This window comes from Pantherophis guttatus, chromosome 2 (assembly GCF_059756535.1).
Source record: "Pantherophis guttatus breed Tessera chromosome 2, ASM5975653v1, whole genome shotgun sequence".
NCBI lineage: Eukaryota > Metazoa > Chordata > Lepidosauria > Squamata > Colubridae > Pantherophis > Pantherophis guttatus.
In genome coordinates, this window is record NC_142064.1 from 210,985,009 (window position 1) to 211,012,532 (window position 27,524).

The window sequence follows — 27,524 nt, forward strand, 5'->3', positions numbered from 1 at the left end:
GGATAAGTTACAATTAATGCTGTAGTACTATTATAGCCTTTACATAGATCATAATATCTCTGTATTTTTACAGTTAACCTCTATGTTTAAAGTAATATGCCATTACAGTCTTTTTGTACACCCAAGGATACATTTATAAAATGTGTAATAATATCAGTTTTTTGCAGACCTTGTAAAGCTGGCTTTTTTTTTTTTTTTTTTTTACATATTTTGTCTTACAAGCTTCATTCTGTTCGGGCGCTTTAGAAATTGTATAAATATTTATAGAAGAAAATGAAAAAAGGGGTCACTTATCCACCCATTTAGCTGGCCACTTCCAAACCTTTAGGAAGACACTAATTAGAAGTTCAAAATAAGATGTCTTTTGCTACTTGCCTTTTGCTGGTGAATATTCTGAGAATTATTTTTATTAATTTACTATCACAATTTACTGCAAACCTGATAAATCATTCTGAGAAGGAACAATTAAAAACCTTCATAGAGATTGTCTCTACAATACTGATATAAGGAAATAAAATGAGAACATTTACAGGATCCAGCTTAGGTCTTTGGGGACATGGGACAGGCTAGATAAAAACAGCTTGGAATTTTAATCCTGATCAACAAATATCAGGTGAAGAGAGCAATATTAATGAAAGTGGCTGATATTATAGTTCACCTGTCAATCAAACCCTGGTTTTTCACAACTAATCTAACTCTCCAATGAGCATATGTGTTAGTCACATTTATATTTTATATTTTTAGACATAAATTTAAAAGAGGCTTTTAGCTAAAGAGATAACAGGATGTCAATTTATATTTATTTTGCATTCTTTCTTCCTTCACTTGATATTCTCAATTCACAATTCTGCAAAACAGATGAAGCTAAAAAATGCTCCATATTATCAATAGAGTGTCTTGGTTTCATTTGACCCAGGTTGTTCTCTCTCTTTCTGATCCAATAATCTATTTACTAACCATACTGGTTTCTAATATCTTCAGACCAATCTTTATTTTCTGGATATACATGCTAACTCCCACAGAAGCTTAGGAAGAAAATAATATTGTTTTTAATTATCTTCTTTAATAAACATAGAAATTGTTTAATTGCACCCCTAAGTGTATGCATACAGTAACAGTTTACAGTTTGCAAGAAAGAGTGTGCATTTGGGGAAAGGGGAACATTATTATGGATAATGAAATAGGTTCTTAGATTATGATTTAGGTAGTGTTAGTTTCTGTTGAAAGAGGCTAAAAATACAACTACATTAAAGAAGATACACTATTTGTAGTGGTGCATAATTCTTATAATATAAGCAAAAGATGAATTTTTTGATCAGGAAAGAAGAGAAGTGGCACACAAATTAAGAACTGGGACATCACAAGGACTCTTCATACACCAGATTTTTCCATGCTCCTGTTTATTGGGCTATTGCTTTCAATGAACAAATATTAATGAAGCAAACTTTACAGTATGTGTGCGCATGGTGAAGATTCTGATCTAGGCAAAATAATAGGTGGACTATTAGATCAGAGCTGCAAAAATTTGGATGGCCATGAGATGATCATTGTTTTTCTGCCATCTAATGGGTGCCCTGATTTTTGCAGATCATATCTTGAATGAGATGCCAAACTTAATAGCAATAGCACTTACACTTATATACTGCTTCATATTGCTTTACAGCCCTCTCTAAGCGGTGTACAGAGTCAACATAATATTGCCCCCAACAATCTGGGTCCTCTGGGTAATAATGAATGCACTGAACAGAACATTTCTCCATTATTAAAAGCTAAATAAAAAATAGCCTCACCACCACGGTCTTACAAATAGCCATTACGCAAGGAGGTTAACTAGTGAAGATTCTGAGGGTTTTTGTGTGCCTTGAATACTATTCATTTCGAAAAATCCTAACTTATAATTATGGGAAGGGTGACTACATTTGCTTATGACATGGAAATGCTGGCCCCCAATGTAGCTACTGCATTTGTTTTTGACTGTTTGTGATCAAAGTCTCCAGGTGTCTATATCAAAGATATCAGGGATTGGAATCCGGAGAAGGATATTCTTATAATAGCTGCAGGAACAACTTGCCCCCTGAAATCAGGTGTGCTCCCACCCTCATATTATTTAGAAAAATAGTTAACAATTTTCTTCTGGACACCCTTTGGTCTGGAAATATGTACATACCAACAGCTGAGGGGTTTTTTTTTTACAATGAATTATTTACTGTATACATATTTTGTTTTATATATTGTAGACCATGTAGATTTGTAGGAATGGCGTCATATTAAGGATGGTCAAAAAATGAAATGAAATAGTCTTAATAATGCAGTTCCACTCAAGAACAGGCAGATAAAGATAACCTGCTTCTTTCTTTACTTCTCTTTTTTGGAGTGTTATAAATAGTTTCAAAAAGTCCTCAGTAAACAAGAACAATCATCTCATCATATATATATATTTGCAGTACTCCCTACTGCGGGCTTCCCTCCTGGGAATCAACTTGATCCTGAAGCAGCCCTTTCCCCTCCCCTATTGTTTGGAAACTTGCTTAGACCTGGCAAGTTTGAAAAGCCTTGGGGACTGAAGATGACATGGAATACATTATCTTGTCTTAGGTCAGAAGTGGTGCTGTGCTTGGTGGAATGGATTTGCTACCAAGTTTATTAGTATTTTGCAGGTCACGCTATTGTTCGACTTTGGAAGCTGCTTAGGGCCAGTCATAAAAGTCACCATGGTAAATAGATGGCTAATGTGTGTGTTTTTCAGAATATAGTCATTATTTCTTTGTTTATTATGGAAGCAACTTCAAGTGGTTTACAATCTATTAAAAACAATAGGATAAAACATTTAAAAACAATAAATATTAACACTAAGGTTGAGTTTAATACATACAAGAAGTTGGTTTAAGTTTTCTACCCCTGTACAGAGGAGCTTCCCTCTTTCCAAGTTGTGCTTCATCCTGTTGTTGCAAATGTTTTTCTTAATTCCCTGCTCACTTGTTGGAGCCAGAAAGAAGGAAAAATATCCCCCCTCCTGCCTCCTCCATAAAACCACAAAAGAACTAGATTGTTGCTCAGCCAAGAAAGTAGGAAGTCATCTGATGGCTAGACCAGATGTATGAGTGTTGATGAATTTTCCATCCCCTTCTAATTATCTCCATTATTTCCAAATTCTTGATCAAGGTTTAAAATAAGTAATAGGAAATTACTTGATGAGCTATTTGAGGGTTAGTGAATACAGTAGAGAAATCACTGGAAGAAAAGAAACAAATGGAAGTGTTTGGAATGCCTTATGGATGTAAGAAAATGTTGTGGCTCTTCACTCCCTACCTCCTAAACAAATGTTTTATGGTTACTATGAGTGCTGGTAAGGGTGAATTTGTTTCTTTATAGCAGGTTCTAACCCTAACTGTGCCCTCTAATTTATCAGATTCCCATCTGTCTCATTTAAGCTGTTCTCTAGTCATGTCTATTTTTTACAGAAATAAAGCAAGTGTCAAAAGTCATGATCACATATTTGTAGAAAACAAGACTTTAGAAGTTGCAAACCAAAGCCTCACCACGCACACGGTTCTATTACATCCCTTTGCTTGAAACTATTTATGTTAAAATTGCACTGATGTAATTCTTAATTTTTTTAATTGAAAATATGACTTTTGCTCATTTCTATGCAGAAATAAAAGCTTTGCCACTCTATCAGGTAGGACGCAGGGGTAAGATAAGTGATGGAAAGGCAATCTATAAGTTTTACTTTTTAAAAAATTGTTTATATACATTACTGTTTAACACAGTGGTATGCATTTTTATTGACTTTATTTATCTATTTGTTAAATTTATTTACCACCTATCTGGCCATGAGGCTACTCTAGGGAACTATCATAGAGTTCATTCCCAAACAAAAGTGCATAAAAATACTGTTTTAGAATTACACTGAAAGATAACTAAGAAATACAATAAATATATATTTATTTGGTTTCATTTATATTACATGCCCCCCCCAACTCCCATTTTTATAGCCATCTTCAAAACAATATATAATTTAGACTGCGGATGTGACTGTTCCCACTGGAAATATTCTACGATAAAGTAGCTTGTAACTTGTGAAATATATTTTCCCATGTTTGCCATTCTTTTGCTTTTGAGTTTGTGAGTGTATCATTTGCAAGGTATATACTAGGAATATCAAACATTAGACTGCATACATTTTCTCTATGCCTCTATTTTCTTTCCATTTCAGGTTGGCACTACCATTAATAGACAAGACAGGTGCTTTGCCAGGTGGAAGATAGCAATGGATGGACTTGGATGTGCCCAAGTGCTGGATCTGCCTAGTATCTTCAGAGATGGGAGCTCACGTCCCTGCACAAGCTGGCAAGTGAAATTTTAGCCTACCCTCTAATTTCTCTAAAGAAATTAGCACACATGGATGCCAAATAATTTTCCAAATCTGTCTGTGATAAGGCTTTCCCATGTCTACTTTGTCTTTTGTGGCTGTTTTTATTGTTTTTGCATGAAATGAATCTCAGCTTTCTCCTTCTATCTTCTCTGTGGAAAAACCTTTCCCATTCCAAAACATCCATGCTCCATGCATGTCTGCCTGCTAATCCATGTTTAAACCAGTACTGCCCTCTACATAACCTTTGCCATGCTGTCTCAATCCTAATCTTACTCCTCACACTCTGGCACATCAGTGCTGGACAATGTACTTCCCATCTTGACCTGATTTCATAGATATCGTTTTTCTGGGGAACTAGGGATTCCAAAAAGCTTTGGATTGGTGATTATGGTGATTTCGTCTTTGATTATCTAAGATTCATGATATTAAATCCCTCCTGAAAATCAAAAGTAAAGCAAGATGAAAATGCTAGTTAACCCTGGGATGAGGCGAGAAGGCAACAGCTGTGTAAATGCAGCCGTGGTCACCACCTCCCTTCTGATCTCTCAGCTGTCCCAGGCGGCAACTGTCTTATCAAAGAGTTTTAAGGGGCTTACTTAGACTCCACCGCCTTTATTCTTGCCTGGCAGATTGAGTGTCAGAAAAACCTGGGGCTTTGTTTAGGAGGACAAGTTATGGCAGGCTGGACAACTATAGTCAAGCCATCAGACTTCTTCTACCTTCTAAAGAAGGGAGCCTGCATGCCACTACTATGCGGTAAGACTTTAGAAAAAGGATTAGAAAAGTGAAGTCATGGGGTGAAGCAAAGAGCCATGGAGAGACGGAAAGAGGTACCATTGCTTCCAGACACAAGTTTGGTCTCGGAAGCGCAAGTCTTACTTTGCTTCTCCTTCAGCAGACACAAGACAGGAAGACCCCACCCACCCCAAATGAAGAGAAAGATCCCATTTGTAGCCTACTGATTAAAAAAAATAAGATGTTTGTTTTCTTCCCTTTGTTTATAGATTCCATATTTTACAAGAACAAACACATTTTAATATGCAATTTGATATATAGTGTGTAGTTTTGTGTTTTCTGGCTCAACATCACCTAGGTGATTTTTATGCCTAAGGCAGGATCAGAGCTCATGGTCTCCCGATTTAGTGTAGTGTAGTGCCTTAACTACTACACCAAACATATATAAATAAATTAAATTTTTTAAAAAACAATTCCCTTCTGTTGGGAGAAATGTCCATCTGGGTTCAGTTTCAAGTGGGGAGAAAGGTACTGGAAACATGGAGACTGTTTGGAAAGATTGTTTAATGGTAGACAGGACTACATGGGATTTTTGGGTCCTGGGCAAAATGAGCACATCGAGTGGAGAGGGATAGATTTATACCCTTTCTTGGGCCCTGCCTTGGAGCTTCCTGTTCCTGTGGCAAACTATTGGCTACTGTAGGGATCATAACTAACCTTGTAGGTTTTCTGAGTCAAGCTTGGTTGAATCTTGCTGTGTGATGATGTAATGAATGGGCTTTGGGCAATTCCTATTATGGCTTAATGGCTTTGTCCTGGTTTGGATCTTGAGTGAGGGCTAATCCTGTCATGTCCCGAGGGCCATGTCTTTTGTGTTGTAGATAAACTGGCCCAGCCTTTTGTCTTGTAGATAGCCAAAGTATCTGCTGGGGGTAGGGAGCTGGGGCTGAGTTTCTGTCTTAAGATTTCTATTTCTCTTTTAGGGGAAATATTCTGCCGTTTTAATATTTCCTAGAATATTTCATTTTTCTAGAAGACGGGTGGGTGCTAACTTCCTACACTTTTTACCCCTATGTGTCTGTTTTCCACAATCGTGTATCCTCTACCAGAGAACTGAGGGTTTGAGGGTTCTGCACAGGATCTTGCTATTTCTAGCCTTACTCTCTTCTAGATCTCTGATGTTGTTCCTGGGATCTGTTGGAGTCACTTTAGTCTAGGCTCAGGAGTCACAGCCCCGAGTGCTCCTACCACCACTGGAACCACTTCAGCCTTTATGCTCCACATTTTGTCTAGTTCCTCCTTCAAGCCCTGGTACTTCTCCAGCTTCTCACACTCCTTCCTGATGTGATCAGTGCTTCAATATTGTCTTTCAGCCTAACCCTTTCCCATTACTGGAAAGGGCTGGACTAAATGTATATATAATTTCAGCAAGTTAATTCTTGGGTTATTTTTGTTTTGTTTGCTTTGGTATTATGATTATTAATTTATTAAATGGGTACATGATATTTTAAATTTGTTTTTATATATTGTTTTCTCTGTATTTCTTTTTTAAAACGGCCAAGTTTACTTTTAATTGTATAAATAACAATCACAAATGGGACAACTGACTACTTCAAAAAGGATTCGAAAATATTTTGAACCTCCAGTGTTGTTCCTCCAGAGGAACATTACAAAACAAAATGCTTGTATTTTTATCAAAGTCAGTGCAAACTATTTCTTGTGCAATAGCAAAAATCATTACTGTACAATTTCCCACAAATTCAGTAGGGAAAAGTGGGCAAGGGCTGTGAATGCTTTGTGACAACACCCCTGGAATGCAAGTGGGAAAGGTCAGGATTGTGATATTGTGGGATCTATGGTGAGATGTCACAATATAGATTTCATGGTTTTTTGGCACTGCACTTTGTAGTAAATACCTATGATCAACTCTAATTTACTGGGCAACATATAAATTCAGTAAATATTTGCATAGGTTTCAAAAAATAAGGACAATAGTTAGTTGGATACATTACTGCTTATAAGCCTTTTGATCAATTGTAGAATCACTTTTCTTTAAATGTTAGATCTTATATCGCTAAAGTTATGCTCTCAGTCAGAGGAATTACTGGCAGCTAGCCTATATTTATGAAGTTTTTTTCAGGTATGTTTCTATATAATTGGCTGTTACCAATAAACCCTTTCTCTAGTTTCTGTTTCCCAGGAGAAATCAAACCTTTGTTAAATTTCATGATTTTATTAATAATTTATTTCAAATAAATATATTACTTATTTGAAAATTATTATTAATAATTTATTTCAAATAAATAACATTTAATTTTGTTTTTTTAACCCAGGATGACAAATCCTCTATTTCAGATGATGTTTTGAGCCAAACCAAACCACCCTGGACTATTATTTAAAATACTGTAATGAAAATGCTATGCAATTTTTACATGTGTTGTTACTGTGTTATTAGGTAAATTTGCACATATGCTTCCTTTGTTATCTTCAGATATTTGGATTTCTAATGTTGTTGGTAATGATATATATATCATGATTAAATTTGATTACAGTCCACTATTATGCAATTTTATTCAAAAACACTTTACACTGATTCAAGTGATAGATGTGGGGATTGCAGCTTTATGTGATAAAACTTGCCTAGACTGGGCCAAGCAGAAGCATGCTTGCTTACCAAATCAAGCCTCTTGTTTTGCAAAAAAGGGTAAAAACAATCAGTGAAGATCATGCTACTGCCCGGCAAAGGGGTCATATCTAGTCAATTAATATTTAATTGTGTTTAATAAATAAATATTTAATAAAAATAAAAATTAATAAAAATTAAGCAGGGCCAAAGGCAATAGCTTTAGATGAAGGATGCCAAGAAATCCTAGGGCTACAGTATAGACCAGGAGTGTCAAACTCAAGGCCTGCAGGGTGCTTAGATCTGGCCCATGGGGCCGCCCTGGAAACAGCGAAGGACTGGCTCGTGGTGCCTCTGCCAGCAAAAATGGAGCTCAGGAGGGCTGCGTTGGCAGAGGGTTGCAGGAGGCCGTCATGGCTGAATATGGAGCTTGGGAGCCCGTTTTCACTGGTAGTGTGCTCGGGCCACCACAGGCACTGACACGAGTGATGTCAAACTGGCCATGTGCACTCTGGCCATGCCCCCACCCCCCGACGTCAAACACAACCCTGATGCGGCCCTCAATGAAATCGAGTTTTACACCTCTGGTCTAGACCATGAAACAGTAAAGCTACATAGGTGTGCCTGTGAAATCACCACAAGCCAAACTTGCCTTGAAAGATGATCTTATGCCATCACTTGGCAGGATGAAAGACGCTGATCTCCTAGTCATAATATGGGCACATTCATACGCTTCACAACAATACCAAAGAATGCTGCATTGTTTTTGTTTCCTATAATCCTGGAGTTTCCTAATGGTCTCCCTAGGAAAAATTATTGCCAATATAATTAATAATTGGTTACTGAAGTGTTTACATTTTTTCAGCCTAAGCACTTAACTAGCACTTTTAAATGTCACTGACCAGATGTATTACAGTTTTCTAGTGTTATCGGCAAAGAAGCCTTGTATTGGCAATGGAAAATGAATCAATTCCTTAGGCAGCATGAATTCTTATCTATTGGGGTGGGAAATGTACAATAAACCAACAACAGTATTAACTGTGAAAGTCAGTTGAATGATCCTCTAATTTCAACAATAGTTCATTAGCAATGTTCATTTGAAGCAACTACCTAATTGTCCCTAATCACAAAGATAGCAACTGTACCAACAAAATTAAAAAGCTTACATAATTGTAATTTTAACAGAACGGAATGCCACTCGTAGATCACTTTCATGCTCAGTGCTTGATAATTTGCATCACATTCTCTACCTAAAGTTCCAATCAGATTCATCAAGTAGTGATTCTAGATTGCCTTCCTAAAGTTCTTAAAGACTTATGATTAATATAAGAGGTGTGATTAATATAAGATTGAAAAAAATCCCTTGCTTTTCAATGAAGTAGATGTATACCATCCTTCAAATGCTGATAATAGTCTGAGCTGATGAAACATAAATAATTCATGAGAAAAGGATTGAACTTGACTCACTAGAACTTGTGACAAATCTTTTGCAGAATATATCCATCACTACCAGAGTTTCCATCAATAATTTAATAGTTAATTCTATAAAATCTTCTATGCTATTCCTTGAATAGAACAAATTTATCTTCATGCTTAAAGTAAGGATGATTTGGGATGGGGGAAAAAGAGAAAGACCTGGAGATAAATATTATTTGTACTTGTTCCAAAAAATTTAACATAATTTTAAAAATGGTTTTGGGATTGTAGATATTAATTTCTGAATGTCATAGAAGAATAATACTGTAAATAGTTAATTCAAGTCTAATTCAAATTTTACCTACTGAATGCTATTTGAATTTCTAATAATATGAATTAAATGATTTAACTGATAAATACAATATCAACGTATTTTACTTTTGTATGGCTTCCCTCCATTATGCTTTTCTTTCTATATTCTTACCATATACAAAACCAGGTAGAAGGCAGAAGAACTGGGAGTATTCGAAACAAATAGAATTTTAAGAATTGTGATTTTAAATTCAGATACTCTACCCTGACTTCATAATCTCAATCATCTAATCTAGATAGATCACGGGTGTCAAACTTGCCATGTCATGTTCCCGTCATGTGAGGTTTTGTGATTTTTTCCCCTTCACGGAGCTGGGCTGGGCGTGGCCTGCACGTGATGCATCTGGCCTGCGGGCCGCCAGTTTGACACCCCTGAGATAGATAGATAGATAGATAGATAGATAGATAGATAGATAGATAGATAGATGATAGATGGAGAGAGGGAGGGATAGATAGAAAGATAGATAGATGGATAGATGGATAGATAGATGGATAGATAGATAGATAGATAGATAGATAGATAGATAGATAGATAGATAGATAGATAGATAGATAGATGGATGGATGGACAGACGGACAGATATATATATATATATATATATATATATATATATATATAGAGAGAGAGAGAGAGAGAGAGAGAGAGAGAGAGAGAGACAGACAGACAGACAGACTGATCAGGTTCTCCAACCTTGGCAACTTTAAGACTTGTGGACTTCAAGTCCCAGAAATCCTCAGCCAGCAAAGTTGGCTGAGGAATTCTGAGAGTTGAAGTCCACAAGTCTTAAAGTTGCCAAGGTTGAAGAACCCTGAGATAGACGACCCATTAGGAAACTATGGGACATCATTTCCTTTTTGTAATGATTCATGTTAATTCCACAAACCTTAAAGTTTGATATGCTATGAAAAAAAGTAGAGTGGACTTTTAACATGGCATACAATTCAAGTGGCTCTAGAGTGGCAAAACTGACCAAAGCTTCCAAACTGCCTAGGACAAAATACAGGACTCCAAGGTCACATCTAGAAATACCAACATGGCAGTAAACACTTTTCTTTCCACCCATCAGTCTTCCTATCCCCACCCATTTTTTTTAACACAACCCCATCTTGCTGCAAAGTACCTCCCCCCAACACACATCTAACATCACCTTTATTTTCAAGATGCTTCTGGGCCTCACCATAAGCATGATCAGTGGCTGAAGTACAGTACTTTGCTTAGAAGTGTGCACAGCTGCCTAGAAAAAAGACAAAGATAAGCAGGGGTGGTAGAGAGCATCATGCGGTGGGTGGGTGGGGACTAACTTCAGGAAGTATTCTTGTAAACCAGTACTTTGTAAATGATTGTATTCATCTGTGGCAGCCATTTGGTGAATTAGAAAGCTGCCTAGTGGCCATAATATATCCTCAAAATTCCAAATATACCCACCAACTCCAAAAGTTTGGTGACATCTGGAAGGTAATTTTAAGGGGATTTACTGGGTTGAGCCTTTCTTGGCCTACTGCACAGCAAAGTAATACCAAAGTAGCACTGATTCTAGGTGAGTTCTCAATAGGACCAAAACAATCCCGGGAACTGACAACTTCATTGAAGCATAACTAAAAATGAGATGCATTCATTCCCTTACCTTGGGAACAATCCAAAATGCTATTATAAACTTTAAATGAGAACGTAAGTTGAGAATTAAACTTTAATATAGATGAAAGTACTATTTATTCTCTAAGTTAAAAAGATACTGTGTAAGTCAATTCAATAAAATCAGTTGGAACAAAATTATATCACTGTTACTTATCCATGTAAGTATTCCCTATTCCCCTTATTCTGTATGCTCCATAATACTGCATTTTCCATTAAGGATGTTCTTCTTTATTTCTGTGCCTAGTACATGTGCATCAATAGTGGGTTTCAATTTCAGCCGCTACCAGTTCGTTCGTGGGTGTGTGCCTCCCACTGCCACTGTTACCAGTTCGCCCAACCAGGGGTGAACCAGTAGCAACCCACCACTAATGTGCATTGTAAAAGGACTTACTTTCTATATTTTTATTTACTCACAATCCAATTGGCAGAGGGCACCTATTTTTCTAAAGTCATGCAATAAAAAAGGTAACTCTTGCCAAGATAATACTTAACATTATCTCTGCAGATGGATTTCAGCTCTTGACCCATACCAAGCATTTATTATTATTAATGTGCAGCTAGAGATTTATACATTAGGGAACAAATACATTGACAAGAAAATAAGAGCAGAAATAAGAGAGGCGGCTTAACTTTGTAAACAGAGTTTATTTTGACTAAAGAACGTTGAACTTTCACATATAAATGTACTATCATTTGTTACTGAAGTATAATGTTACATTTCAAGCTGCTTCATATTTCTTATGCATGGGGTGTTACATCTAGATTGGCTGATCACACACAATGACATGCCATTTGCATGGTTCAACATAGCAAAATACTTTTCCTGAGCAAGTAATCAATATAACTCCATACATGTGATTGAAACACAACCTCATTAAGCATTTAATCTCATTTATATCCTGATTCTTTGGTGACCATGGAGACTGGCTTAGTTCAGAAGTTTCAGCGGTAACGTCAATGCTATAAGGGTCAATTTAGATCCTAGACGTTTGTTCGCACAATCCAAGTAGTTATTTTTACCAGGACAATGGATCTTGTGATTAAAAAAACAAAGACTGCTCAGTGGATTACATAGGCATTTTACTGTCACTGTTACATTTCTGGCATAAAGTTACAGAAATGAAATTCTGAGGAGCAAATATGTGACTTGCTCACAGAAAGTAGAAAAGTACAAGCAGCTTTAGCTCTGTTCCCAGCTGAATAAAATTTCAAAAATAAAGGACAAGTGAAAAGTAAACAGCTACTCAGTTATGTGGAATGATAATGAACAAGCAGACATCTTAAAAACGAGAAAGAAAAAGGGATATATAACAACTTGAAACCAGAGGGGTATCAGAAATATTAAATCTTGTCATTTTGTCAAAGAACTATGGTATTTTTGAGGTTATAGTCCCAAACATACAGTTCTTACTGACTTGGCATTAACACAATGGAACTTGTTTTTGAACATACATGCTTAGACTACATCCAACACGATCGATCTTAATGCACATTTTCATATTGTCATACTTTGGATGGATTTGGTGATAGAAAGAAATGCCAACCCCCACTTCTAGAAACTGAGGCAAAAGTAAGGAAATCTCCTGCTGTGGCTATTGTTGATTTCACAGATGACAGGGAAAACAAAGATGCCACAGACAGTATAAGCAACCAGCAGCTTGAAAAGACAGCAGATGGTAAGAATGGCAATATTTGCCAATGGAAGGGATCATCAGCACTCGCATCTTATTAGTGCCTGATCCATTGACAGCACTTTGGCTCCCAGGTCTCAGCCCAGCTCTCAAAACCCTCAGATTACCATCAGAGGAGAAAACTGAATTTTAACCAGCTGCAGCCAGAAACAGTTTAGGCGGTGGGCTGTCAAAGTGCTATGGAACCTGTTAATTATTGAGCCAGAAGTCTCAAAATACTAACTTTTCTTGTTTTCTCTAGGAGGCCTAATCAAGTAAATTTTCTTAATTTGCAAGGTAGGCACCAGTGTATTAGTGACCTATGTAAAAACACATTAATATCTAGATGACTCATAAGAAACAAACATCTAATAATAGATAAGCTTAAAGTTTCTTCAAATTCAACTCAACTTCTGGTGACTTCATGGACATAACCACATAGTTCTCCTGACAATAATCCAGAAGTGGTTGGCTGCACTGCCTTCTTTCAAGGTGATTTTTCAATTTTCCCAGGGTTCTGGAATTCTCTGGGGGCCTCTCAACCAAGTACTAATCATACCAAATCCTTCCTAGCTTTTCAGTACAGACAAGATTAGCCAGGGGCTATCACTGGACAAGGTTAGAGATGTGATATTAATTTTTTTGAGATAGGCCTTGTCTGTCTCATCAGATTAATATGTTTATGTTAGGCTTTCTAAAAATGCAAGGGCTCAATCACTATTCTTCTAATGTATCCTAGATATTTGTTGAAATTAGCAACATGAAATTATGTAGGGTGAAGTCAACTCAACAACAACAAAAAAACCCCGAGCAACCCAACATGAAAAGCCAAGATCAAACATTACCCAATGGTCAGGATATATAGTGGAGGTTTACTGAAAACTCAGTACTGGCACAGGCTCATTAATTATTAGTCAATATTAATATGGATCACTGAAAAATATGAAAACAGGAATTCAAGTCCTAAAAAGCAAATCACAATCTAATAGTTATATAACTTGATAAAGAGATTTGTTTTTAATTTGTTCATTTCATTCTTTAGATTCTTTGAGTGAATTAATTTATGGGGAAAGGAATTTTGAGGTTTTATCTTCCTCATAAACCAAGCTACATATCTTATTATAATTCTTGTCCTGAATAAAACTGTAACCTTAGTTTAGGGATTAGAATCCACACCCATGTACAAAAATCATGGAAACCATAGTTTGTGATATCCTAATTAATGAATGCAAGAGGCCTTGAAAAATGAAAGATAAAAAGTGGTCTTAATTAATTTCATTCTCTTGCATTTATTTATTGTACAAATAGGACAGCTTTTGTACCTCCCTTTCTTGTAAAAACAAAAGGGTTTTTTTTTTCCTATTAGCCAGGATTACAATATTTCCCTACCTACATTATAATTTGTGAATACACATTTTTAATTATATATAGTTTTTAAATTAATAAAACATTATTTGATGAAACTATTTCACATGTGGGCAAATAAATCTTAAATTCTTACCAGAATATCTGAGACATTCCAATTGAAAATCAACAGGATGGAAATAAGAATTCACTGCTCCACATTAGAATGTTTTTCTTTTTGTTAAACTCTAAACTTCTTTTTATTAAGGGAAGGTCTTTGGAATGAGGGTCTTTGGAATGAGGTGACTTTAGATTTAGTTTTTCCTTAGCCTATCTGTCCCCTCATGTTCTCTTTTGTGGCCTAATCTTAGAAAAAGCCAATCTTTGGCAGATAGGAGAGAAAGTTTAATGTCAAATTGTTGCCCCCCAAAAAAGTATGAAGGATTCAATGAATCTTACACTAATCTCTTCTCCTTGAGCCACAGAGCTGCCATCTACATAGTTTTAAGTTAAACTTACTAGTTTAAAACTGTACTAAGAAAAGGCTCAATAGCTTAGCCCATTTTCCAGCAACTGTCTTGTAACGTACTTTGCCAATCCAAGAAGCCTTCCTGGCTGATGCAAGGTGTACTTTGAGACAGTGGAGCAGCTGAATAATTTTGGCATTGGGCTTTAGATGGCAATATCTATGTATCTATCTACCTTGTTTTCCCCAAAATAAGACATCCCCTGATAATAAGCCCAATCGGGCTTTTGAGGGCAAGGCAATAAGACCAAGTGCTTATTTCAGGGTTCAAAAAAATATAAGACAGGGTCTTATTTTTGGAAAAACACGGTATCTATCTATCTATCTATCTATCTATCTATCTATCTATCTATCTATCTATCTTTGGGATAAGCTAACACTGCTATATTAGGGGGCCCTTTGGCTGAATGGCACCTTGCAATTTTATCCACCAACCCTATTCTGAACAGCATCACATGCAGCCTGATATCAAACCCTTCTAAGATACAACATTATACCTGACTCACTTATTGCTTTTCACACCTACTTTTATAAGAAATACTCTGAGCTACGGGAACAGGCCTGTGCATTGGACCGTATGCAGCAATTGTGTATGTCAATAATAATATTGCCGGGATACATTACTATACTTGAAGTACTCAGTACACATTAAATGTCATACACAAATGCTCCTTATTATTACATATATCATATTATTCACATCCCAATATATATGCATTCAATAAATATTACTTCATCTTTACATTCCCATAGGACTTGCAGGCCACTTTTAATTTCATAAAGCTTTTGTAGCATTCGGTAGCAGGCTCCTGGCAATATTCCCATCCTTTTCCAAGACTGATGAGGTTTGTTTTATACTTTTTGTGCTGGGTGTATAATTTGCACATACAGAATTTCAGGGTGAATAGATCTGCCACCTTTTGTTCTAAAAATAAATTAGACCTCAGGCATCATCTCCTCCATTAGAAGTAAGTAAGGAAGTAAGGAAGCAAGGGAGGGAGGGGGGGGGAAGTTCTACCATGTTTGAACCACTTGGAAATTCTCCCCCCCCCCACTTTTTTTTTTAAAAGAAAAAATCACTCTAACAACACATTTATAACCTTAAGGCAGGCACTAGTGGACATTTAGACTCCACAAAGTATATTCAGAACTGAAGAAACTTGAGCCCAGGCCTAGTAAAACCCACAGGCAGTATTCAAGGCCTACCCCAGTCTGTTCTGAAATACTATAGGAAAATCTAACATTACCCGTAAACATTCATGTAAGAAAAGCTTTCAAATAAAACTGTTATTTTAAAAAAACACCTCCCTCTGAAAGTGCATATTGACAAATTATGAATGTTTGCTTTAGACATTATTAAAGCTAAAAGTATCAATCAAAACAACCCCTACAGTCTTTGGAGTTCCCCAATATATGGGAACGGATGCTGGAAAACGAAAAAGATGCTTCCTTAACAATCTGATATCTGAGAAATGGGTTTCACTTTGCATTGTGGTAAAGAGGGCTCTGCATCATTTCTCATTCCTGACCTTGATTATCTGCAATTTGATTTATTGTCTCATTCTGTTCCCCTGAGAAAACTCAATTCCTCCCTGTTGCATGACATCATCAGTGTTGTCCATCTTTAGCTCATCCTGCTACTTCTTTACAGCATTCTTAATTTACTAACCATAAGAACCTTTGGAAGGTATAGAAATGAAACCGAGGTGTAATAGTCGGTCTAGCTTCATCATAATAAAACCAACATTAACTTTGCTAAAAGTTAATGTGGATTTTGTTATGATGAAAGTCAACTAACAATTTCTCACATCCAATCATTCCCAACTGTTTGTTTTTTTTTAAAGAGTGAGTGCCTTTAATTCTTTCTACTGGGTAGAAAGAATCAAATATGAATGTGTCTATTGGAAAATATTCAGAAGAGGACACTTTAAAAGCAGTACCTCACCAGTTTGAAATTGGTATTCACAGAACTTATTTTTATCACTGATGACAATAGAGGGACATGTTGCGGTGGTGAGACAGGATCTTTGGGCTTGATTCTAATCATACCCTAAAGCAATTAAAAATGATAAATCGTCATCATTTAGTGATTTTACTTTATCTTCCTAATAATGGCTAAACACTGATACTTTCCTGAAATGGCCATATCACTGATTGTATCCTGGCTTTTTACAAAGCCCCTCTAAGTAAGAACTCTTTTTCCATTTCCTACCAATGCAGCTGGAGAGCACAAAGAATAACATAGTTTTAATAAGCTGCCAATGGAAGGTTGCTTATGTGGGCAGCTTTCTCATTAATCTTCCCCCACTCACCCCCAGCTTTCACATGAGAGGGATCTCTTACTGGAGCACAAGAACAATTCCTGGTGTGTTTCCTGAATAGTGAAGAGGAGGAGAGGAGAAGCCCTTGGAAAAATGACCTCATTGCTGCTTTGAATATTGATGTGCAGTTCCCAAACTGCATGGACAGGGAAGGGTGGAGGATGTGTGGATCTTAGCAAGACAAAGAGGCAAATGTTTGAGGAGAAAAGGGGAATTGGGATAATGTAATCAAGGCTGTAAAAGCACCAGAGGAGGATGAAAAATTCACTAGAACAGGGCTTTTACTGTAGAGGATGCCCTGCAGAATTCCTGAACAGAAGGCCTTATGGATGAGTTAGCTGGTCACATGAAATAGATTATTATCAGAAGAGTGGAGGGAGGAGGAGGAGGCACCCCTTAGGAGACAAGGTTCTTATTTACTTATTTAATGAGGTCAAGGGCTGTTTTTTAAAAAGGCAAAATTAGTTAGACAAAATTCTATAAAAAGTACAGTCCAGAGTTGCGTGTAACCCTCCACTGTTTCTTTGCTGAGCAGGTGGAACCAAAGATCTGTGACCCTTTTTTAGGGCAAGGGTTAAGGGGTCTCTTATGCCTTGTGGATATTCCAGGAATCCATTTCATGTGTTTAAACTCCTGATCCTGCACTCAAAATGGGCTCCGGCCCAGCCTTTTTTGGAGTGTGGCTCTTGACATGCTGCATGGTGTGGCCCTTCAACTACAGATCCCTAATTTATGAGAAAAATTCTGGATGGGAATAGAATCCAACCTTTGTTCTTGGAGCTCACAGGATTACATTTGTATACTTTCATTTTTCCAACATGAAGGAAAACATGTAAAAATTACTTACACAGACACACACGCTTCTGCCTTTTAGGAGAAAATGACATTTCAGCAAGCAAAAGCTCACTTTAACTGAATTTCTTTAACAAACTGGCTTTTCCAGCCTTTCCTAAATTTGCGCTCTCCAGTTCTGTTGCTCTGGCTAGACATTCAGGCTGTTGGTAGTTGTAACAAATTGGGAGATACCACCTTGGACAGAATTGTTGTCTCTTGATTTTAAAAAAACATCTGCTTGGAATTAAGACTATTAGGAACTTATTTTTAAGGAAGTATGTTTAGGATCTCATATCAGAGCCTCCCCAATATTGTCAGACAGCTCTGGGGACACAAATCTATCCCCACAGAATGCCCTAGAGTGGTCATGTGACACAACGGGCCACTTTGTATAGTGGTAGGTCATTGGTGGCTCTCTCCAGCATGGTTGAGAATTGTGGGAGTTGCATTCTTAATATATCAGGAGCACACCAGGTGGAAAGAATGTCATTCTGCTATTAAAAAGAGTTTATAGTAAAAAAATAAAATAAAGTACCATATACCCTTCTTGGCATCATCTTAACACAAGGCTGGCTGAAACAAAGTTCCCCTCCCTTGACCAAGCCAGTACCATCTTCATCCTTATTTTCGGTTATCATAATTTGTGCCCTCCCCTCCATTTCTCTTAATAAAGAGGATGAGAAAAGACTGGGAAGAGGGCTAGCATTCTGTAGTGGAGGGGAACAAAAGGATGTGTACAGAACAAATGCAATCTGCTGCCAAAGTGCAGGGTGGGGGGGGGCAGGTGCTGGAAACAGAGGCTGTGTGACAAATGGAATGAGCTGGGTAGAGATTCATCACCCAAGCTGTCCCCAAGGGCCTCACCACAATAGCAATCTGAGCACAGAAATAGGCCATGCCAGTTCTAAGCTCAGGACAGGAAGGAAGATGAACAGGGTACAAATATAGGAAGGGGGAGGGGGCGCCGCAGGCAGGTGTAAGCAACGACAAGCAATGGAAAACGGCACAGCCCTGAAGTTAGTTGAAAGGTGCTAACAACTCATCTGTGCCACCAGACAATTTAAGAAGTTGGCCAGTGAGAGAAAGGAGGAACCACGCAGGATAAAGCAGGACAGGAAGCTAATAAAATCAAAAGAGCTCCGAGGAGGGCTGAAGATCTTGAACCAGAAAAGCCTGCCTTTGACGGGATCATCCAGGAGGAAAAGAGCAGGTGCTGATCGTCAGCCGAGAACAGAGTGGCACAAGAAGGATGAACGATCCCCGAGCGGCAGCGAGGTTTGGTACATAGACCAGAGCTGGGAATAAAGATCAAGGCGGAACTGCCGAATTTTCGGCGAGGGATCATAATAGTCCTTTCTTGGACTCCAACCGCCTCAATTAACTCAACACTTTTCCCCTCCTCTGAGAACGTGAGAAGTACGTGCGACCGGTCGCACCTGCCAAAGTTCTGCAAAGACGCAGCGCCAAATCAGGCCGCTGGATTAGCTCCTTAGGGGGTTCGTGGGGGGAAGCGATCTTCCCAGGCGTCGGATTTTGAAACGCGCTGTGGATCCGAACCCCGCAAGGACCGAAGAGCTAACAGCGCGAGGTGGGATGGCGCGTCGCGGTCTGCGTGCGCGTGGGGGGAAACCGGGCACCGACAACTAGTCCATCCACTCCCAGTGCCGCAACATCGGACCCCGTCCTGACCGCTCCCTGAAGAAAAGCTTCCAACTTCGGTCCAAAACTGGCACGGAAACACGGGGCTCAGGCAAATGGGAGGCCAAACTTTTTTTTTTTTTTTCTCCCACCCCTTCCCTAGAATTCCCGCCGGCCGAGCCCAGCCGCGCGCCTTCCCAGGGGCCGCGCGCTTTGCATGCGGCGGCAGGGAGCGAGCGACTCCTGCGGCTGCTAAAGTTGTTTTGGAGGCGATGGTGCCTGGGGTGCGCGGGCTGCTCCGGGCTCGCTCCCCCAAGACGCCCCGGCTCCTTTAGCATCCCCAACTCCGACGCAGTTACTTCTCTCTCCCCCTTACCTTTGGGGTATCTCCAGAAAGGTCCTTTGTGCCTCCTAGTCCCACATTGTTACCCGAAGAAGCGTCTGTAACAACTGGGAGTGACATCAGCCTGGAACAATGAAATCAAGCGCTTGACAGGCGAGGGAGGCGCAGGCCAAAGCCTCGGGACTATTTTGCCTCCCCTCCGCCCCCAGCGATCTCGCCCAGCCTCTCTCTGTCCCTCCCTTGCTCGCTGGCTCCCTCCAGGATCCAATTACAGTGGATAAAGGAGACACTAAAGGAACAATGCACACTGGGTAAGACCATCTGCCAAGGACAGAGACATTTCCCCCCCCCCTTTCTCTCTCTCTCCCCCCCACCCCGCTTGCAATGCAGATTGCCCTTCCTCTGTTGTAGTTTGAATTCTTTTCCTGGAAACTGGTGAGCGAGCGGGCATCGCTTGCCTGCTTTGCAGCCAGCCAGAGCAGGAGGTCGCAGAAGGCTGGCCCTCCTCGCGCCTGCAATACTTGATCTTCCCACTTTCGCCGGTTTTTCCCCTCAATTTGTTTATAAGAAACCAGATGGGTTTGGGTTGCTTGCTGTCTGTCTGTCAAAACGGAACGCGTGTAATTCTGCAATAAGAGTTGGAGGGAGAGGAGTTGAAGCTAGTTCCCTGGTGCGGTTACCGCGTCTTTGTGGTGATTTGTGCATACCGTGCAATTATACCAGCAGGAAAAGTGAGTCAGATAATGATTATCCTAAAGCAAGATAGGCTGAATCCTTTAAATGTGTGAGTTTTGGATTTATTACGATGTCTTTAGCATTTAATGCATTTTTCAACCATTAAATACATTTAATGTATTTTTAACCAGATCAAGAACCCTCTTCGCTGATATATCTCTTGGTTGTGTGTCCCCGGTTCGACCTGATTTCCACCCCGCTGCTAAACTAATACTCCCCCCACCTCCACAGTGTGGTTGGATTTATGAAGTCCCAGACATATTTGTGGGGAATTATTGTGATTAAATCCAAAACGGGGTGGGTAGGTGGGTGGGTAAGGCATTAAGTTGGGGAGAGGTTGCTGAATTACTGGTAAGTCCTATATACCTTTCAAGGAACCAGAACACTATTCATTTTATATTTGGAGAGAGACGGATTGTAGCCGTTTTATTGTAATATACTTTCCGTCTTTGTAGAATACATTCAGGAAGATGGCAAAACTGTTCTTACACCCTCAGGACCATTGCAGTCTTACATCAGAGAAAGTATCAGCACCATTAGCACAAACTATGTCCTTTGAACAGTGTGTTCCTGGCAGTCCAGAGGAAAGCTATAGGCTGCCTTTAAAAACTCTTTGCCCTTTCCATGCTTCTGGCTATTTATAGGAGGGCTGAACAGAAGGATGTTTTTTTTAAAAAAAATATAATCAATAATAATAAAAACAAGAAGAAATGTTTAGAACAGTTGCAGAGGTATTTTTGATGTTAGCATGGATTAGGAGGGCTTTCAAAAGTTTTTTTCTTTTTCGTCTAGTGCCAAAATGAACCAAAATGGATCTGCTTCTTCGGGTAGATTGTTCTACAGCTGGAGGCCACCACTGAATAGGCTCTTTTCTCTTACAGCACAGCCTCCTTCACTTGAAAAGCACGCGTTGAGTAAACCCTGATCTTGAGCTGTGAGAAAGAGCCTTAATGGTTAACTCAGAAATACACTAGGAGCCCACGAGGGTGACAAAGCAGGGTGCTTTTATCGCCCACTCAGAGTTAGCAATCTTACAGCCATGCCCTGAACTGTTGCTGGACTGTTTCAATGACAACCCCTTATTCACTACACTGAATTCCTGTCTCAGTCCTCAAGTGCAAACTAAAATATAGGTTTGCATTGTGTTGTCTATTTGAGGATTGCTTCCCACACCCCACCCCACTCCTGCCTTAAATTAAACAATAGCTCTGGACTGAAAAGAAAAAGCTTTCATGCCTAATAAAAAGCAAAATGGAAAAAAAAAGTGGTGCTAAATGGAAATGTGAGATGTTGCATTTCAAGAAACCACCAGAGACCACCTAGTGCTTTAGAGATGCCATATAAGCATTCTGACACATGCTCACTCCTTACCTCCCCTGGCTGGAAAAAAAGTGCCTGAAAATAAATTCTTTCATCTCTAGCAGAAGCTGCTTACAGCTGAAAGAAATATAAAGAAGATTGTTGAAATATATAATACATTTACAGTAAATGGGTCCTGAAAAGGAAATCCATGTGTTGTCTATCATTCAGCTGTCGGTTATGCCACCTTTGCCCCCTAATATGTGCAGCAGATCAAGCTGTTTCTCTCTCCAGCAGCCGGCAACTCCCAAGGGTCTCCCCTCCATCATTTGTTACCTGATCTGGGCATTAGCCTTTGAATATGGCACCCTCCACTGATACCACATGAGCTTTGCCATGGAGCTGCAGTCCTTTATAGTCACTTGTTTACTACAGCAGTCATGAAAGAAAGATTCCTAGAATCAGAGTTAGGTAACTGAGACTCCTATCCGTTTGAGGCAAGAATCAGAATTAAAACTTCCCCTAAGTTTTGCCCAGCTTCTGATTCAAAATATGCAGTGAATGGGAGCCCATCACTTCCAGGAGAAAAGAGTTCCTCTTTATCGCTTTGATCATAAGAGAAATAAATGTGTATTTTCCCAAAGTATTAAAGCCAAGTGTCTGCCCCCCCTTTTTTTTCTGCAGTGATTAAGCAAATTACTTGCTCTTATTTTAAGAAACTTCCCAATTTCTTTGTTACTTTTCATAGCATGTCAATGGTTTTCTTATTACCTTACAATATGTTCTGATGACCGGACCCTGCTGCTGTCACAGAGTACCTTCCATGCCTAAATGTATAATTGTTCAGTCAGTGCAGTAGGTTCTGTAACATAGCCAGCTGTTTGCACCAGACTAGCAAAATGCAAGCGAAGGACTGACAATTTGCAAGGGAAGTAATGAAGGGAACTTGGATGCTTAGCATTGTCTCATAATGCAATTGCTGTTTAAATGCGCCTATCTATTTTAGTAGGCATCACAGAAAGAAAGGCGAGTAGAGCAATCAGTTCACACATCCATGTTAATTATTCGTTGGCAGCAGTATTACTGCCAGCAGATGACTGCCAACAGATCTTTTAAATTGCCCACTGTTGCCATAAAGGCATGTTGGCATAAAGGGGTGGAGGGAACATGCAGGTAAAAACATTCAGCCCTATAAAATAGTAAGAGGTAAGAGACTGTTATATGCTGGTTTCTCTGAGAAGAGATGGATCCATTGTTATACCTAGGAACGTGGGGAAGAGGAGCTAATGCAGATGGTCTAGATGTAAGTGTACTCTCAGTGTAGAAAGACAGCATCACCCCTCTGGGGTATTACTCTTCTCCTTTGTGTATCAAAAGCATTACAAAGGCAGCATTACTCTTTTTTGTGTACCATGGACAATACCAAGTATACAGGACCAGGTTCTTGAAACAAGAAGTTGATTTTCTAGAATTCTCTGCTTTATTTATAAGGACTGCAAGCTTCTACATTCAAATAAATATAGGATCCATTTTTTTCTATTAAGGACCATTAAAATTCTCCTGAGAACAAGCCATATCTACAAGAAGAAATTCATTTCTGCCTTCAGGGACACTATCATTATAATACAATGGAAAAGAGGTTTCTTTAGGTCTGCTTCTATCCTGCTCCAGGTAGGGCTGGGCTTTAAGGTGTTCTGAAAGAGGTATACTGTGTTGCTGTCTAGTTTACAGGACCTGTATTACTATATCTGAGTAACCTGTGTAAGTTATATTGAATTCTGATTCATATGATATGTTTTGGTAAAATCATGTATTAAAAAACCCTACTTTTAGATGTAAGAATCAACACTTTTTTTTTAAAAAAAAGGGGGTACTTTTTATATGCAGTATATATTTAATTATTTTAGGAATGGCTATGCATAATATATTGGGGTTTACATAACATTGTTAACTAGTGAGTTCAAAAAAATAGAGCACAGCACAGCAAATGAAACTTGATTACTACTAACCCGGGTTAGCGTTTACTGGCTCAGAACATTTTGTGTATAATGAAAATGGATTCACTCAATAATCAAATTAAGGAAGTTGGGCAAACACAACTTTTATTTTTGTATATCGTCATATACAAATATACAAATATACGAATATGTAATATACCACCAAGTATGGGGTTTTACATGATTTCCACCTCTCTGGAAGCCATGTAAAAGTGGAGGGAGTAGAAGTCATGTAAAACCCTTTAAATGGGGTTGTGACATATACTGCTCAAAAAAATAAAGGGAACACTAGCAGAAGACAGCTGAGATCTGAATAAATGAAATAGCCTTATTAAATACTTCGTTCTTATTAAATACTTTTTTCTTTACTGTTCTTTGAGCAGTGTAGTTTATACACTGCTCAAACAACTAAAGGGAACACAAAACTACTGTATGTAATGAACAAAGTATTTAATAAGGCTATTTCATTCATTCAGATCTCAGATGTCTTCTGCTTGTGTTCCATTTATTTTTTTGAGCAGTCTATAAGATCTGTATCTCTTTGCTTTGGGAACCTAACAGAAGGTGCACCATTCTGATAATGCTTCTAGATATCCCTTCCTACAATTGCTGAAGATCAAGTCCTTTTCATTGATTGATTATGGACCATCAAAATGTTGATCCCTAGCGACCACATAAATAGATTTTCTCCATGATGATCTGTCTAAATTGGTCCTTCAAGTCTTCCAACAGTGCACACATCACCATTGTAAATGAGTCCATCCACCTTGCCACTAGTCGTCCTCTAGTCGTCCTCTTCTTCTTTTTCTTTCTACTTTTCCCAGCATTACAGCTTTCTGCACAAAAATACTGTAGATCTTTGATAATGAGTCTAAAACTTAGTCATTTGTGCCTCAAGTTAGAACAATTCTGAGCTGACTTATTCAGTGATCCGTTCGTTTGTTTTCTTGACTGCCCATAGTATTCTCAGAATAGCAATAGCACCAATGTCAGTTTTAAAATATAAGTCATCTAAACTACACAAAGTAAGTTCAATTTCTCTGTGAGTTCAATTTCAAGTAGAGGGTATGAGCCCAATAGATATCCGACTATGCAATGGTGTGGCGCCTTAAGCCACATCTTTAATTCCATTTACTGTCCTACCCTAGAGTGTCCAACCTTCCAAATCCCATTTTATACACTATTCAGAACAACAGCATTTTCCCATGGGATGATTCTTATAATTAATTTCAAAATCTCTTTGAAATTCATTTAGATCCTTTATTTGTTTGTAATTTTCAAAAATCAATGTTCTAATTACTCATTTGCTATTTATTCCAAACCAAAAGATTTTTTTTAAGTACTTAAATTTGTATAAAACGTCTTTTGAATGAAAGTTTGAACAAAACTTACCTGATATAGTAAAAACATGGCATTATGAAAGTTCCTAATATCTGAAATTTACAAGCAATTTGCAAAAGTGATTAAGAAAGAAGGATATGAACACAGTCCTTTTTAAAGGCACTGAGTTATGGTTTGGACTACAGTGGTGTTTTTTTCATCTCCCAGATCTCTAACCCACTGGAATGACTGATTTGTGGTCTCCTGGCAAGGAGCAACTGTCTAGAGCACTTGGAGATGATCTTCATACTCTCCTTGTCTAGAGAGAAATTCCAAAGAGTTGGCTTTTCATTCTGGCTCTCATTTGCTGAAGCCATCGACTATTTTGCACAATTTCTTGCCCAGAAGTCCTGATTATTGATCTCTCCTGAACTAAAATTCCTTCTCAACCCGGATTCTGTGATGAGTGAACAAAAACCCATCTGTTGTTTTGGCTTATACTTCCATGACACCATCCTTGTTTTCTGAACACATAGAGTTCACCCCATTCACTCACAATTAAATCTGCACAGAAATCTGAAGCACACAATGAAGAATGCAGCTTACACCAGTGAGCAGTCATCAGCGCAGCCTTGGCAGTGATATGTGACGCTCGTGTGGGATGTGAGAAAAGCTACACAGTAATGTGAGCTGCTATCAACTATCCAAACAGAAGAACTGGATGCAACTGAGTACATAAGAAATTGTGTATGCACTAAACAACAACTGCTCTAAAGGTGGAGGGGGGAAGGAACTGCCATTGTTATCCGTCTACTTCATGAATACAGTAAGGGTTCACTGCCAAGCACCTGTTGTGGCACCAAATCTTGTGTAAGTAGGACTTTAGCATTCAGGAGTAGCTCATACCCTGGATAGCAGAAGACTTCTTGAAAGAGAAGAGAATGGGGAAAATGCTTACTTAGTTACAGGAGTGGGAAGATTTTTCTTCTGTGAACTTCCTTAGTGGACCACCAGCAGTATAATCAGACTAGTTCTTAAACTAAAAAAGGTAGAAAGTCAGTGGTTCTGTCTAGAAGTTGGAAATGAGATACTGAGTGTCTGCATATGCATGTATGTGCCCATGAACAGAGGCAGAGTGGAGGGTTAACTTGCAGAGAGAGGACAGTCAAGTCTTGTTATTAGGTGATGTCAACCTTTCTCAGTAGGCAAGGGCCCACCACCATGATAAAAAGGGGGAGAGTAGGCAACATGCTTTTCCTGGGGCAAAGATTACTGATGGAAGTAATTATTCTTTGTAGACTTGTTACTGTTTTTTATATTTATATGGAAATAACCCAGTGCTTCTTATGACAGCCTCAGCACCATTTTAGTACATGAATGAAAGCCTAACTGGATTTTCTATAGCAAGTTCCTTCTTTCAAATGCTAAAGTAAAAATAGCCACATTTTAATCCAGCCAGTAAACCTTACTTTTTAGCAGCTACTAAAATCCATGTTTACATACTTGCAAATATGAAAAAGGTTAAGGTTTTGTTCGCATTCTCATACTTCGTTACGAAATAACAATACAGAAAGAAATACATAAGAAATATGTCATCTGTAAGAAATACAGAAATATCTTGGTGGCATAGCAGACTAAAGTGCTGTTAAATAGCACCAGCTGCCTGCAATTACTGCAAGTTCAAATCTCACCAGGCTCAAGGTTGACTCAGCCTTCCATCCTTTCGAGGTAGGTAAAATGAAGACCCGGTTTGTGGGGGCAATAAGCTGACTTTGTATAAAAAAGAACACTGCTTGGGGGCCCCCGAAAGCCCTACTAAGCAGGTATATACAAAAGTATGAAGGCTATTGCTTAACGCATTGTAAGCTGCCCTGAGTCTCCGGAGAAGGGCGGCATATAAATTGAACCAATAAATAAATAAATAAATAAATCTGTATTACTGCATTAGAATCAAATGCAAGATCAAAGACTGGATGGCAAGGCAATAAGTTACACGGAATTACCATGAAATAAAATGATCACATATTGTTTTAAGCATAAAAGAGCCTTTCAAAGGCCTGGAACTAGGAGTACAGAGAAGTAAAACATGTTTCTCCAGTTGTAAAAACTAGCTTGCCTTGTCACAGAGATACTTTATTTGCTACAGATGAGTAGTAATTTGTATGGCTATTTTCTAGCCATACTAATTTTCTAAATAGTTCTTAGGGATGCTTACTGAGATTCTGGAAGCTGTAACTTCAATAGACATCTAGAAGGGGGTTTGAAATTGTCTTAAGTCTTATGGAATGCTTTGAATAAAATGAAATTGGCCCTCTAGATATTGCTGAATTACACCTATCA

At 38.5% G+C, this 27,524-nt stretch overlaps 1 protein-coding gene and 1 long non-coding RNA gene across 5 annotated transcripts in view; one reads left to right on the forward strand and one right to left on the reverse strand.

Moving 5' to 3' along the window:
- The window catches only part of PCBP4 (poly(rC) binding protein 4), a 47,626-nt gene extending 27,485 nt beyond the window's left edge, over positions 1–20,141 (reverse strand). The window contains exons 1-3 of one of the 4 annotated variants that reach the window (XM_034439799.2): positions 19,867–20,108; positions 10,670–10,756; positions 8,386–8,536 (exon numbers count right to left, since the gene is read on the reverse strand). The gene's annotated coding sequence lies outside the window, so the exon portion shown is untranslated. Of the gene's footprint in view, positions 1–8,385; positions 8,537–10,669; positions 10,757–19,866 lie in introns of all 4 variants that reach the window. The other 3 variants (XM_034439790.2, XM_034439806.2, XM_034439783.3) reach the window with 3 other exon arrangements.
- Positions 18,983–26,028, forward strand: LOC117678581 (uncharacterized). Its single transcript, XR_015732641.1, has 2 exons — positions 18,983–20,144; positions 25,413–26,028. It is a non-coding gene; the product is annotated as an uncharacterized LOC117678581 (long non-coding RNA).
- The last annotated feature ends 1,496 nt before the right edge of the window (positions 26,029–27,524 follow it).